Below are 12,830 nucleotides of genomic sequence, written 5' to 3' on the forward strand. Positions count from 1 at the left end.
CCAATGTTAACCCAGATCCATTAATTTAAATGGAACTACGCCAATTTGCAGCAGCTCAGGAGCAGACCCTCCAGGAATTCAGCTATTCGTCACCTACTTTTTTTTAAACATGTGCCTTTATGGGAGTTACTCTTAACCATGACCACATGTTTAGTAAGGTGTCAAAAGTGACAATAGCTTTCTGTTTCCATCCCTACAGCCGTCTTCCAGCTCCTCTATTCCTGTGCTCTGCAGAGCGAGAGACAGCCGCCCATACTACACAAAGGTTAGAGTGGGTATGAATGGGATGTGGGAAAATATTGGGCAAAGAGATCTGGAGTGAGAAAAATGCTGCAAAGAGAAACAAAGAGTGGAAAAATGAAAGGCTAAAACAAGAGTGGGGGAGGGGAAAAGGGAGAAAGAAGGGAAATGGAGGAGAGATGTAGGAGTGGTGGGTAGGAGAAAATTGAGGGAGATGGACAAAATTGAGGGAGGTGGAGGAAGAGGAGGCAATCAAGTGAAAGGAGAACTGAAGGCAAAGCAGATGGGAGGAAGAGAAATAGTTTGTTGAAAAGAGGAGAGTGTTTAATAATAATTTTTAAAATTTAATTAAAATGTTTGTCTGAGAGAAAACCCAGACAATGAAGGCTGGGAAAAGGTGAACCAAACAGAAAAAGAGAAAATAAAATGTTAGGAAATAAAAAGGAGAAAGAAAAATCTGCAGTATGCTCCACTTCTTGCTCCTGGATGGTGTGTCCATGGATGGATGAGTTCACAAGGTTCCAAATATCTTAGTTGGCAGAGATTCCTGCAAAACCTTGGGCCACCTCTACATCACGACATGTGCTACTGTGAAGCTGAGCTGACGGGGGGCGGAGTTAAGTATGATCTGGAATTCATTCATTGATATATCATAGGAACCTGGTCAGCAGGCTGAGCTAAATGTTTTTGGTTACCTACCAAGTTCTGATAATAGGAAATAAATGTGTCTGAAACATTAATACTAGCTAGAAACTTGGGATCAAATTCAAAGCTTATGTAAGGTGTTACATTTCTACTGAAAGCAATGCAGCTACAATCACTTCCAAGTTTGAACTTGGTCCCTACTGTCCATGGTTACATGGCATTCAGATACCAGGATGATGGATACAGTACAGACTTTTACACATGGATCATAAGACATAACTTGCTATTCATATGACTTGCTCTCAGACAGGCTTGAGAATTTGCTTTCACTGGACAATCTGTTGCAGCAGTACTTTGAATATGCACACTAGCAGTTTAGGACAACTAAGTTAAGTGTTGAACACTCCTGCACTGTGCTTATTGCCCTTAACTGCCCCAGTGACTTCAATGAGAGTTGAAGACTCAAAGCACTTCACAGGATTGAGGCCTTAATGAGAAGTGACAGCCCACTGTTTATTTCCCTCCATTAACAAACCTCTTCTTTACCTCTAAATTTTGCACAGTTATCTGTGGGAAAAGTTTCCCTGTTCTCCTTTCTGTCCCCCACACTTCCATTTGCTCCACCCACCTGTTATGTCTTGTCTGACACGATGATTGTAAACCCCTTGGCTTATTGTTTGTACAGTGCCTGGTGCAATGGAACCCCAATATGGTTGTGGCCTCCAGGTGCTACTGTAATAAAAATAAAATAATTAAAGTTGGGCAGGTGGGCATAAGCCCTTAAAAGGCCAAGCCTAATTTATGTAGATGCCACTTCTTGGCTAGTAAAGAAGGCTTCACACTATTGGGATAATATTGTCACAAAGTTGAAATGTTATTAGCAATTTCTCTACTAGATTAAGCATCAACTTGCATTCAGGCAACAGCAACCAGGCAGAGTCCATTTTTTCATTTCTGTTTTTCTAAGTACTGTATATAAGCAAACAAAATCTTGCTTTTTATTTATATCTTTATTCTTATGGTTCTCTTGAAGTCTACCCGAACTGTGATGAACTACAGAATCTTCCCATAAACCCATCTGTACTTCATCAATGTCCTACAGTATGTTAGATAGCAACTGGTAATGCTACGTGACTTCCTGAACCAGCATAATTAGGTTTTAGAAATAGTAGATTTAAATCTTATAAGCCTATGACGAACTTGGGTGGGGAGGGGTGAATGTTAACCCACCACTAGAAAGTCTTCAGTGGCATGCACAGCTATCATTGGATATACAGGCACTAGTCTTTAGGGAACAGCAGTGTTTGAATGAACATGACTGTGATTGGTCTGTTCTTTCATGCTATGCCTTAAATCCTATTTGTTTCTAGTTCTTTTGCACTGATGGAAATTTCTAGTATGCAGTTACCTTCTACGGCATTAATAAGGGAATTCCCTCTGCTGTATTTGACAAGATAATGTGAAATCTCTAACCAGGTATTTGTGTAAAGGATACAGTTTTCTTGGCTCCTTGCTGATGATTGCTGTATGGATTATACAGACAGTTGGCCTTGGCGAGCCACCGTAAATGTGAAGATACACCCACGTAACTAAGTATGTTGATGAATAGAGATCTTGGTCTGTGAGTCATGCAGTTTTACTTACTGTATTACTGAGCTTAGGGAAACAGGCAGCAGCCCTCAATGAATGCTTGCCTCTGTTCCACAGAAACTTGCCTGCATACATATTTTATTTAGTTCAAATAGAAAAATCCTTAAAATAACTTTTTTGTACTGTTCTGTTCAAATGGTATTTCATCTATAAAAATCCTGGCTGTAAATTCAAACCCAACTAGACTGAACATTTGTCTCTGCATACTTTATTTTTTCTTTAAAGGCTTTTGAGCTGGAGCATAAGCGTGCTAACTTGCTGACATTTATGAGTATTTTGCTATTATATTTTTATTAAATATGACTGAACTTTACAAATAAAATCCCCTCCTTGTCTGAGAACTCCAGTTTATAATGGAAAGTCCAACAGTGCTGCATTGCTACAGTGCCCTTAATAATTTGAGCATCAACAGTACTGTTGGTGCTTTATAAACAAATTAGACAAAGATCCAGCTCAGATGCTTATAGTCTTTTTCATAAAAAGACAAAAGGAGATAGGATACCAATCACATGTGGTCTGAGTTAGAGGTGGTCTGAGAATCTGTCCATGGTCATGTTTTAAATAAACATGACCATGGACAGATTATGACACAGTAGACTCCATAGTTTGTTTTTTTTCCATGCCTGATAAGATTCAGTTTTGTTGAATTGTAGAATAGAATATCAGGATTGGAAGGGACCAGGAGGTCATCTAGTCCAACCCCCACCTCATAGCAGGACCAATCCCCAACTAAATCTCCAAATTGCCCCCTTAAGGATTGAACTCACTAACCCTGGGTTTAGCAGGCCAATGCTCAAACCACTGAGCTATCCCCCTGAATTTAAAAAGCCAGGCCAGAGACACTAAGGCCCAGATCCACCATGTAATCAATTGGAGTTAATAGCCTAAGTGACATGCCCAAGGTCACAGAGGAAACTGTGGTAAAGGAGGGAATAGGACCAAAGCCTCCCATGTGCTAGGTTAGCACCCTACCCATTGGACCATCCTGCCCCAATAGCATTAAGACCAACGAGCCTGACACACACACACACAAAAACATTGGTCTCATATAAGTAAATTAAAAGCAATGCAAAACAACAAAAACACAAAACTGGAATTTAGCATAGGCCAAAGCAACACACCTGTATAAGTGAGTGCACTCACTTTCCCAAAGCTAGAACTAGAAAATGACAGAAGTGTCAAAGTGCCTGCATCAAGAGAATCTTTAGCCATTGTCAATTAATGATTTAATTTAGCAAACAAGGATCTACATCCACCCAACATTTCCCAAAAGAATTCTATGACAATCCCAAAAGAGATTATTTTATAAACAGGATATGCATAACAAAGTCTACAGCAGTGCCAGGGCTTCTTCAAAACAATGAAAAAAATCCTACTTTATTACAGCAATTGTCTTGAAGACAGAATTACTACAATATTTCCATTTTTACAGATTTGCATAAACACTGTAGTGTACAGTGTAAGAATAATCATGGCCATTATTATAACAAAGTTTAGGTGCATCATTGTATTTGTTCTCCCCCTCACCTTTTTCAAAAATAGAATAAACCCATAACATAGTAGGATAGGGTTAATGTTAGTTGACTGCTGGAGAGAATGGAATTACTTAGGGCTTTTCTACATTTGAAATGCTACAGCATCACAGGTGCAGTACTGCAGCTGTGCTGCTGGAACACTTCAGTGTAGATGTTACCTACACCATTGGGAGAGGTTTTCCTGTCATTGTAAGTAATCCACCTCCCTGAGAGGCAGTAGCTAGGTCTATGGAAGAAGTCTTCTAGTGACCTAGTGATGTCTACACCAGGGGTTAGGTCGGTATAGCTGTGTCTCTCAGCAGTGTGGATTTTTCACATCCAAGAGACATAGCTATACTGATGTAAGTTCCTAGTGTAAGCCAGCCTTAACTTTGAAGTTAATCATAGAAATGGGCTGGAAGAGACCTTAGATATCTAGTCCAAGCCCCTGCTCTGAGTCAGGACCAAGTAAACCCAGACCATCCCTGACAGTTGTTTGTCCAACCTTTTTGTAAAGACCTCCAGTGATGGGGATTCCACAACCTCCCTTGGAAGACTATTCTAGTACTTAACTATCTTTATTAGTTAGAAAGTTTTTCCTAACAGCTAACCAAAATCTCACTTGCTGCAAATCAAGCAGAGTACTTTGTTTTACCTTCAGTGGACAGGGAAAAGAATTGACCACCATCCTCTTTACAACAGCATTTAACATATCTGAAGACTATCAGGTCCCCCATCAGTTGTCTTTTCTCAAGAAGAAACATACCCAGTTTTTGGTAACCTTTCCTCATAGGTCAGATTTTTCTAAATAACTATTATTTTTTTCCTCTCCTCTGCACTTTCTCCAATTTGTCCACATCTTTCTGAGTGTGGGGCACCCAGAAATGGACAAAGCACTCCAGCTGCAGCATCTCGGGTGCCAAGTAGAGTGGAACAATTACCTCCCGTGTCTTACATACAACACTCCTGTTAATACATCCCCAAATTATATTCGCCTTTTTTAACAATGTGGTGCAGTTCTGACTTATTCAATTTGTGATTCACAATAACCCCCAGCACTGTTGCATCCTTCTGCTTAGTGGAATGACTGAGTGTGTGGTATTGGTAATTACACATATTCTGGATCTCAGTGCAGAAGAGAAACATAGGAAACAAAATCTCAGCCAAAATTAAAAGCCGTGAGACGCTCCAAATGTCAGATTACTTGCAAAGTGTTTTTTCTAGATCCACTGAATTAAAAAGGGAGAAGATACTTTTGGGGGTTGGTGCTACCAGTATGTGTATTGAATTAAATAAGCATGCCACACTATTGATTGAATACTCTCATAAAAAGCCAGTTTTGGAAGTGGACTATTTTCCTGAAACTATAGGGCAGCTCTTCAAACCCAGGAAAGAAAGTATATGCCAACTTGAAAGAGCTTCAATTGATTCAGAAAACAGATGTTTGCCTCATTAGCAACATAGTTCAAAGAGGACATATTCACCCCAGTGTTCTGCTCACTGAACTGTCTCTCTGGTGTCAGCTTTAAGGTTTTGAGTCTAATCTTCAAAGTTCTCAGTCCTACTCTTCAAAGCCATCCAGTGGCTTCAACTATACTACTTGAGAACTCATCTATCTCACTTTGCATAGCCACAACCTCCCACAACAACTTGAGCAATGGAGCTATCTACCAACCACAAGAGTGAGACTCATGAGTGTGTGCAACAGAGTTTTGCCAGCAGCTGTCTCATGACTACAAAACTCACTTCAAGAGCTCAGAATGCCCATGAATCTTCAGAACAAAATGCAATGTGCACTTCAACTTAGCTTTCCCACAATATTAAAATAGAGTAAAAAAAAAGCAGAGATCCTATTAATATACTTACATATAGACCTCATAAGGCACTCCCTTATTATGGTGATGAACCTGCTATAACTGCCTGCATATTGCAACCCAGCTGAGCTCATTAATGTGCCTGGAGGCTGGGCTGGCTAGTCCTCAGGCTCAGCTGAAAAAGCTCATTCCTGACAGTGGGTACAACATTGCAGCTTTTTACACTCATGTGAAGAGTCCTATTATCGACTATTTGTGTTGTAGGGGCTGTGCTGAGTTAAATACAGCTTGAGGGCCTTATGCCCTAATTTACAACTCTGCAACCACTCTGAAGTAAATGGAGTTGCAATTCAGTGCAGAATCAGGCTCCCAAACATATCAGGAATATGGATTGAGGGACCTCAGAGGACTGAGGGACCACACTGGAAGCTGTGCATTTAAGGATTTTATATATATACACACACACACACAAAGGCTTTTACTGTTCATCTTTATATGGCCCATAAAATTAAAAAAGTGATAAACATGATGCTTTATAATTCTCTTCAGTTAGAATTAAAAATTATGTACCAGTAAAGAATGACCTTTTATATCTGTCAAAATTTTGTGCTTGAAAACTATTAAGATCAAATGATGTGAAATGTAAAATGAATGTGGTAGCATCTATACTAAATGTTTTCAGAAAAATATATTTTGTTGCAGTATACTTGCTTGCTATACTGATCTAGTACATGCTATAAAGAGACCTCAGAAGCTTAGTCACCAATTTGCAAACTTGACTTTGCAACAGCACATTTATTCATGGGTTAGAAGAAGGGTTGAACTATGAATTGTCATAGCATGATGATTAAATGAAGTTACTAACCCAGAAAGAGAATTTGCCAGTTTATACCAAAATGAAGGTGACTGTATAATTAGATAAATGCTTGGTTGTCAAATATGCTACAAGGGTTGCTACTCATACATTTTCTTCTTCCAAATTAGTGCTAATACCAGTAAATTCTCACTTTCAGACGCATACAAAGCAAATTAAGTAAGTATTTGAAGGATTTAAACACTAAGGAGAGAGAGAGAGGATTTGATTTAGGGTGGCCTGAGGGGTTATAAAGATGACTAGGGGGATGAATTTTAATAAAGGAAAATGAAGGATGAATATTAATGAAATCTTCCTTTTTTTGAGATGTTGTATAAATGATGAGAGGGCTGGTGTCAAGGACAATGACTGATCACTTGTTCCTTTCAATCTGGGGGTGGATTCTCTTACCCATCTCTGTCAAAGATCAGATTTTCTGAGGTGACATCCCAACATGATGTTGCAATGTTCAGATTTCATTCTATGAACTTTGTTTGCAGAGGGCTGATTTGAACAGATTTATAGTTTCCCTCCCATCCCAGATTACAGGCTTTGTATTAAATTCAGTAACTCTTAATCAAAGGATTAAACTAGAAATGCAATTTAGCCACACAGTGCTATGCAGCTCTGTGTTGAATCCAGAGAACAAGAGGGTTCAACGCCTGGGGTTTTGGTTATTCTGTGCAGTTGAGTTCACTCATGACAAATAAATGAATGAAGGGAAGAAGTGTCTAGACTGACACCAGGATTTTCAAAAGAGGCTAGTGATTTCCCTGCCTAAATTTTTGGGTGCTCAACTTGACACATTGGCAGGGCCTGATTTGTAGAAAGCCTTGAGCTCCTACCATCCAAGAATCCTCCACAGAGTTCTCCGATTTACATTTGTGCATTTAATCAACATCTGTCAAAAGAGCTGTCCTTTGCAACTTCCCAGTAAGGTGATTTTGTTTTTTTAACCATCGTAAGATGCTTTTAGTGATTTTTGCTTGTGCATCCTGTCATATTTATGACATTCACAGTTTGGAGCAAATAGGATTGCTCCTTGGATAGCTACAACATCATGTATTTCTTTGAGTAATCTGTTGATCTTTGGAACTAATCTTTTATATAAGTCATATAGTCAAGCTCTCTATAGCCTTAATAAAAAAGTCCTGCGGGACAAGGATAGTCTCCTGCTAGGTCAGTATAGCTTTAAGCAGGCTGTGGACACTCAATAAGTTATAGCAATTAAGTGCATGTTATACCTCAAGAAAATTCAGTACTGTTTTTCTTCCAGCAATAAAACATCTTTAGGAGAGAACAAAGAGTCAAAGTTATAATCAGGTCAACGAAATTACACTGCATACAATTTTGCTTACAGCTGAAGATAAGTCAAATTTACTACTTGTTTATTTTATTTCTCTGGTCACAGTAAAATGATATCAGGATCTTTACAACTGCAATCCACGGGGTTTCCCATCCAGCATAAAGGATAGTATCATTTGACTGATCTTTCATTAAAACAGACCTACAGCAGTTTGTTTACATCTGTTTCCTTATGGAAAGTTTCCTTTATATAGATGCAAGCACTGTATGTGCAAAGTAAAAGATTTTCTCCCTTAAAAAGATAATGAACTGTGAAACAGTTTGACTCAAAGCTGGACTTTCCTTAAAATGGTTATAATCTTGTGGGAACTTCCTCTGACTTGTAAATAGCCACTGAAAATATCCAACACTCTTTTGCCAAGAGCTAAAAATAAAATAGTTTAGGCCAAGTTTTTTAAAGCGCATGTGCACTTTTGCATGTCCAAAATATTTGAGGACATCAAATACGTGAGCCTGATAACCAATTCTCATCACCCAATCAACTAGGGAAATGAAGCCTGTTGTGCATTTGGAAGATGAATGCCTAGAACAGAAACAAATAATCCTATTACATTTTGTAAAGACAAAAGCTTAATAATTATGTCACTACTTGCACAAGTTTCCTGTTTGCTATTTGTGGGAATGAGTTAGTGCAAGAGAGAGAGAATGACACTTATGACAATTGTACAAGGTTTATATTTTATCTATCCAGGTCAGGAAGATCCCCGTGAATGCTGAGCATCTTGCTGGTAAAAGCTGAACTGTGAGAGACTGGGATGACTTGATACCAGGGCTATGGTTGGGTTGATACAGGGCTTTTGGAAGAGTTGCACAAATTTGGAGCATCATTAAACTGTTTTTACTTGAGAATTATGTGAAAATTCCATCCGTTTTGTGATTTAAATTTTTTGCATGGGATGTAAGTCAGGTCAGAATTTGGGCCTGAGCCTTTTATTCAACAGGAAAGGGCTGTGCTTGGCGCCATAGAAACAGCAATGGGGGTTTTGATGATATGAAAAGCACCTTTGTCTACCATGTTTGCAGATAGGCCTGATCCACCATTCCTTCTTGCCATGCCCCCAAATCCATTGAACTTCCAACTCGGATCAAGATGGAGCTTTGAAAGCTGCAAACAGCTGTCTTCATAATACAGCTCCTCAATTAAGTTAAGATCAGTCACTGATTTTGTTGTAGGACCTTGTGGATTGTAACTGTTCCACAGATACCACTTTGGTTATCACTTCTGAGCTGGAGAATGAAAATAACCCCAACTCCTATTTTTAAAGTGTTATTGAACGTTCTAAAAAAATATTTTAAAAAGTAGGTGAGGATTTTGTATTTTATTTCTTCCTAAGTTTCATGTGCTTATACCTCCATTCTGAAAACTCTTAAATCATTGCAGAATATCTGATCGATTAAATAAAAAATAGTATAAATAGCAAAAGAGTTAACTTGCAAGTTACAAATCTTAGTAATTTTGGTTTTAACCTTCAACATGAAAGAAAAAATACCTGCCACAGCAAGACATTTACTTAGTTATTGAGTGTTCCTTGTTTTCAGGTTCAATTTTTTTATAAGCCCTTGGAAAGATAAACCAAGCAATATATTAAATGGAAAAATAGGACTATGAATCTGACTAAAGTTGTTTGCTTTGAGTTTAGTATACTCCATGTGTGCTAAGGATGAGGATGAAGTATGTGGCTTTAACAAGCTCATTTTTAAACACTTTCTTATTTGGTTTCCTTTTATGTTATGGTGTAGATTTGTATTTAAATTACTGAGCAACTTATGTGAGGACGTATGTATTATTTTCTAATTTAAAATATGCATTATGTTTATTTAAATCTCCTAAGTACCTAAAGAGCAGAGGCTAGTGTATTATTTCATTGTATTCTCCCTATGACAATGAACTCTGAAACTCATTGTACAACTCTGCAGCCACATTTGATAAGTTAGGACAATACTCATTCAATGGGTGTGTGTTGGTTACAATTATACATAATAGAATTCTACATATTTTATCAAGACTTGCAAGGTAAGCAGATTAAAAATAATAAAACATTTAACATAATATGAATACTTTCCCCATATATTTTCTTCAAAGTGTTGCACAACTATTGAGTAATCCTCATGATACATTTGGAAGCATATAATTCCCACTCTATAGGTGGGGAGAGTGAGGCAGATAAGGGTCAGATTTTCAAAAATGATCTTTTAATTTAATTTCACAACTCCACATCCCAGGGCCTGTTCGGAGCATTCAAAACTCACACTGACTTCACCTGGAATATTAGTGCTCAGCAGCCCTGAACATCAGGCCCCAGATGTGAGAAGCTAGTCTCAGAAACTGAGCCACACAAAATGAACCCTACATAAAGAGGGCCCATCGAAATAAACTCAAGACAGCAATTATTTGGGAACTGTAAACTGCAGCTCTGTTATCATTAAGTTATAAGCAATATTATACTGAGTAATTTATTGCTAGTCAGTTATTTATGGCCTATTTGTAACCACAAAAACCAGCCTCAGCCTTAGTAGGGTTATAGCCATACTAAAACCCTTCTCTGGCACAAACTCACAGCTGGCCAAAAACAGCATCACTTTTCCATCTCTACTGCAAAAAACAAGTGACGGCTCTTGGAGAGACACTCCAGTTCTACAGACCAGGGGCCAGATTCTTGGCCCAGCAATGCCTCTTTTGCACCTTTCTGGCAGCACAAAGCTAGGAAGCTAACTTATCCAGCTATCTGGACAGTCTCATTGTGTAAGTGGTATCCCTACTAACAGAGACTCTGCAGACTCTCCCAGAATAGACCCTTCCATAAGGGCGTGAACCAGAACACCGATACTCTCTGGTAATCCCTCACTCTCAGAGTAGCTTTGTTATAGGCATCTGGGCACAACTGAAGTAGGCTGGACTGACCCCAAGCCAGCCCCAGGATTGAGGATCCATAAAATGTAGCAGTCTTTACTCCTTCCCCAATTTTCCAGTCCTATGCCAGGGGCAGCTCGTGTTGGATCAGGGAATCAGGCCCTAGGAGTTGAAAATCCATTTAAAGATGCGCATTCTTGAAGGAATTGTGATCATTCAATCTTAACTCAAGGATGTTTTTAAATTCCATTTTTGTAGGCCTCAAAAGTCACAGAATTTTAGATTCCATACACAAAGCTGCAGACTTGTGCTATCTGCTGTCACGGCACACATGCAGTGTTTTGTTTATGTGGAGAAGTGTGCCTAGCCCTGCAGCACTTGGTTCACAGAGAACATGCAGTTCTGTTCACTGGGGCCGGAAGGGAATGGTCCCTCCCCACCCTTTAGGTTCTCTAGGAAGTTGAACTTGAACTGCCAAGAGGAAAATATTCACAACTATTTCCTTCCCCTCATCCAAGCTCTGGGAATCCTCCTTTGTACCTTGTTTGGAGATGAGGTCATCTGTCAGGTGTGTGATGGTGGGGGATTTCAGGCTCTTTAGCTTCCTATTAGCATGAACAACCTCAGCCCGTGTAGCTGTCTTTTGTGAACATGGGCTGAGGTTTGTGAATGTATGGAACGTTGTGCCTAAAGCTCAGCTCAAGTGACTGAGTCTCAATGGAAATATTTTGCAGAGTTCTGAGAGAGACTTTAAGTGTTGCAATCTACCTAATAGCTTATACAGTGTAATTATGCACAATGACTTTTTAGAAAATAAGAATCCACTCTTTCAATTTTCACTATGGTTAAATAATTTGAATGACAGGCCAGGCCACTTTCATTAGTCTCTGCAGCTACATCCTGGAGAGGCCTGTGTCTCAACTTGATTAGTCTGGGGAAAAGTAATTGTTTTTAGAAAAAAATCTGTTAACCCTGTCTTGTGTTATCAGGTTCTTTCTCAGCTGACTATAAGGCAAATATGAAATAAGATTTTTTCCTATATATAAAACAAGTATTTTTAAAACTAATTATTCTAAAATAACTTGTATCTGCCTGTTTAAGGATACTGAAAACCTATTGATTTCCCGAGAATTAAGTCTCATTTATATAACAGCAAGTGAAATATAGAATCATAAGTTTCTCTTCAGCTGATAAATTTAATGTGGATTACCAGAACCCAGCACAAGGAAAATTTGTGGTATCAGCAGCTTCATTTTGGCCTTTAACTTATTTTTGAAAATTCTGAACTCTATTCTGAAAAGATTAAGTAACATGGGCTTTTCCAGACAGTGTTTCGACAGTTCCCAGGTCATTATGGAGAGACATACTCTGATTAAATGCCTAGTCTGGTGGTGTTCAAATAGCCTGGATATTATAACAAAATAAATAGCAGTAGAACAGTAATTACTAAGATTAACATTAACACAGATTTCTAAATACTGAAGGGAAGGAATGTTGATTATTCACAAATGACAGACTCCAATTGTTCCTCACATTTTAGATTATGGAGATTTTTTTAAAATAAATCAAAATGTATTTCCAGCACAGGATGTCTGGAAAAGTTTTTTGAACTCCCTGTCCTCTTTACAAGCCAAATGAGTATTGATTTCTTGCTATTACAAATGTCTGATGGAGTGATGTACCCAGAATTAGATGAGTAAATCCCTGTAGGGCTTTTGGGAGTTAGTGGAGGGACTCCAAAATAGGAAATGGTTGAGGTTGTCTGACCTGGGGAGTCCCTCCTATCTGGGGAGCTAACATATCATGAAATTTGAAGTCTCTTCCAGATCTTCAAAAAATATTTAGATGTGAAAAGTAATGCTGACCTAAGTTTGCCTTGTGGATTTTGTGGAAAAGCC

The 12,830-nt window shown here is 38.6% G+C and overlaps 1 long non-coding RNA gene across 1 annotated transcript; it reads right to left on the reverse strand.

The window, feature by feature from the left end:
- Positions 1-216: 216 nt before the first annotated feature.
- On the reverse strand, positions 217-6,028 carry LOC123378366. Its single transcript, XR_006582570.1, has 3 exons — positions 5,916-6,028; positions 2,381-2,474; positions 217-841 (listed from the first exon to the last, which is right to left on the reverse strand). It is a non-coding gene; the product is annotated as an uncharacterized LOC123378366 (long non-coding RNA).
- Between the last annotated feature and the right edge of the window lie 6,802 nt (positions 6,029-12,830).

This window comes from Mauremys mutica, chromosome 10 (genome assembly GCF_020497125.1).
Source record: "Mauremys mutica isolate MM-2020 ecotype Southern chromosome 10, ASM2049712v1, whole genome shotgun sequence".
NCBI classification, from domain to species: domain Eukaryota; kingdom Metazoa; phylum Chordata; order Testudines; family Geoemydidae; genus Mauremys; species Mauremys mutica.